The sequence below is a fragment of the Nilaparvata lugens genome, unplaced genomic scaffold, assembly GCF_014356525.2.
Source record: "Nilaparvata lugens isolate BPH unplaced genomic scaffold, ASM1435652v1 scaffold4226, whole genome shotgun sequence".
In the NCBI taxonomy this organism is placed as follows: domain Eukaryota; kingdom Metazoa; phylum Arthropoda; class Insecta; order Hemiptera; family Delphacidae; genus Nilaparvata; species Nilaparvata lugens.
Genome location: NW_024090577.1, coordinates 172 through 3,070, shown reverse-complemented (window position 1 = coordinate 3,070; position 2,899 = coordinate 172). Strand labels below are relative to the sequence as shown.

General features: G+C 29.6%; 1 long non-coding RNA gene across 1 annotated transcript; it reads left to right on the top strand.

The window, feature by feature from the left end:
* The first annotated feature begins 420 nt into the window (after nucleotides 1-420).
* On the top strand, nucleotides 421-2,639 carry LOC120355685. Its single transcript, XR_005573743.1, has 2 exons — nucleotides 421-531; nucleotides 2,426-2,639. It is a non-coding gene; the product is annotated as an uncharacterized LOC120355685 (long non-coding RNA).
* Nucleotides 2,640-2,899: the final 260 nt, after the last annotated feature.

Sequence of the window (2,899 nt, the reverse complement as noted above, 5' to 3'; positions counted from 1 at the left end):
TACATATAAATTTAAATGTGTAACAAAACTTTTTATTTAGCCTAACCTAAGTAGGCCTAATTGAAGTCACCACAAACTAATCTACACTCATATTATTATAATGAACTTAATATCAATAATATATGACTGTGGATTGATAGATTAGAATTTATTCAGTTGTTTTCTGGACCGGCAGGCTTAATTTAAACTTTTTCCAGCAAGCAATTGATTCATTAATTCATATTAACAGCTTTATATCTTATTCCATTTTAGAAAAACTATCGGTGTAGTCCTCTCATTTTAGCAATATATATTTTATATAATAAGAAAGAGTGAGACTTTGTGTTTGCAACATGTGTGTTTTTCCAATTTTCCAGTCAAAAAATATTATTTGAAATATGTTTAATTATAAGTAAACTTTTGTTTCATCTCTGATTGGAGCTGTGGTGATAAAATTCTCCAACACAAAAGAAAAATACATAGAAGCAGTACGGTAATCAAATACTGGCTGAAGTCTCCAAAAACTCAGTTTACCAGCAAAGAGAAATCTAAGTAAGTCTCAATTTTGAATTATTTGAAACAGAATATAAAGTCAAACAATTTTTTTCTATGGGTAATGTCCACATGAGCTCTAGGCTTGGGCTAATCATTATAAGTTAATAATCATACCGGGTGAGTCATATGTATGGGAACCTTTCAATAAATTAGAGACTGTTGTAGATATAATACTGTAGCTTTCAGGATATGTTACTGGTCAAATACTCTAACTCTTGACGTACGGTACAACTGAATTTCAACTCCCTTCATAAGGGGTTGACTAGGTTCAGAATGTATAATATGGTGACTCAAGAGTTTTAACTGGAATATTTTTAATGTAAACGCCTATTGTGTGGTACATTATTTTAAAGGGCTTTTTGAAACAAGAAACATAACATCAATTAAAATGTACGTACTATGAAACTTGAATCCAAAACGGTGGCTGATTGAAGTTACAGTTTGTAAAGAAATGAGGGGTTATAACTCAAATATTTTTAATGTAAACACCCATTGTGTGATACATCATTATAAAGGCCTTTTTGAAACTAGAAAGATGACATTAATAAAAATCTATGATAATTTTTTCCAAAATGGCGGCTGATTGAATTTTATCAATTATTTCTTTAAAAACCAAAACTTCAATCAGCCGCCATTTTGGATAAAAGTATCATAGAAGATTTTTATTGATTTCATCTTTCTCGTTTTGAGAAGGCTTCCAAGATAATACACAATGAGTATTTACATTCAAAATCTTTGATTTACAACACCCAAGTCACCCCGTTATGAGGAGTTGAAATTCAGTTGTATGTCAAAAGGTGGAGTATTCGACCAATAACTTATCCTGAAAGTTACAGTATTATATCTACAACAGTCTCCAACTTATTGAAGGGTTGAAGACTGTGATGTTTTGAAAATAAATTCAATTTCAATATAGATTATTGTTGTTTCACCATTTTATTAAAGCAAAAATCTCCCTATTGGCCATCCAGACATTTATGGTTTTTTCCCATTGGTGATGCAAATAGAAGCTAATACAAGCAAGTGGCTGATACAAAGTTCAACAGCTGAAAAAAGAAGCTTACATGAAACATTTTTGAAATTTGTCAGCTGTTGAATGATTACAAATGAAAATGAGCTTTCTTTTTGTAATTATAGTGTTCAGCTGTTAGATTGCATAATAATATTGAAATCCATTTGTCTGAATAGGACTTCATAGTTGAATTTAATTTTTATTCAGTTTTGTGTAAAATTATTTTAAAGTTAGGGTAGAGAATTTACTTCACATTATATTGTGGTTATTCAAAAGTTTTATAAGATTTATAGTTTTTTAATGTAAAAATAAAGAATTGGAAAGGTTATTCATTCAGAATAATTAAGGTAATCCTTCTCCATCTTTTCACGATAAAATATTGTGAAAATGTATTTTAAAAACGTTATTTTCATGTGAATTTTTGGAAATTTTCATGTGAAAGAAATGACCAAATGTGGGACAAGAAATGTAAAAAAACCGTTTTATTCACGTTCTTTTCTGAGAGTTCAGTATACATGTTCAGTATAAAGTGAATATGTAGAAACAAGAAAAAAACGTAATTTTCAAGTTTCAGTTTCACGTACGTTTTACGTGAAAAGTTGGAACATTTACACTTTTTTTTCACGTGAAAGAATGTGATTTTCTCGACTTTTCCACCAGAATATGATGTTATAATGTAAAACTGTGAGGACATAATTTTCACGTGAAAAAAACGCTCTTGTGTTATCTTGGACTTTCCTTTCAGGAGAGGGAGAGTCATGCATATTTAAATACATTTTTAGGTTATTAAATAAATCTGCTAGCAGATTAATTCAGGAAATAAAATCCTTATTTTCTAATTTGTAAAGATTGTATACTTTGAACTGTTATTTGTTCTAGAAATGTTCAAACACCGGATCCTGGAGGAAAATCTGAATGCTACAAAAATTGAGATTGAATTGAGGTACAGTAACATAAACCAGTAGGTAGCTCAAAAGATTGCTACTTTAAACAGGAAGAGATTAAAGTATTCTGGAGCACCACAATAAGGACCTTTCTTAATAGATAAATGACATGCATATGAGTTATTTTAATAAACAAACTTCTCACATTATTCATGTCTTAACTATTTACATCCCTTAATTTTTCATTAATATGTCAATAGACATCTATTCACTGAATCCAATTCACTTATATTAATTATACATAATTAAACAGGTATACTCTCTTGTCTAATGCCAGTTGCAACTGGGTTGAAATATTATAATCCTATCAAATGTTATATTCATCCTAAGCTGCTCTCCTAGATTTAAAAGAGGATTTTTTTCTATAGAGGAGACTTATAGATGGCTATTGATCTGTATTGATATCAAT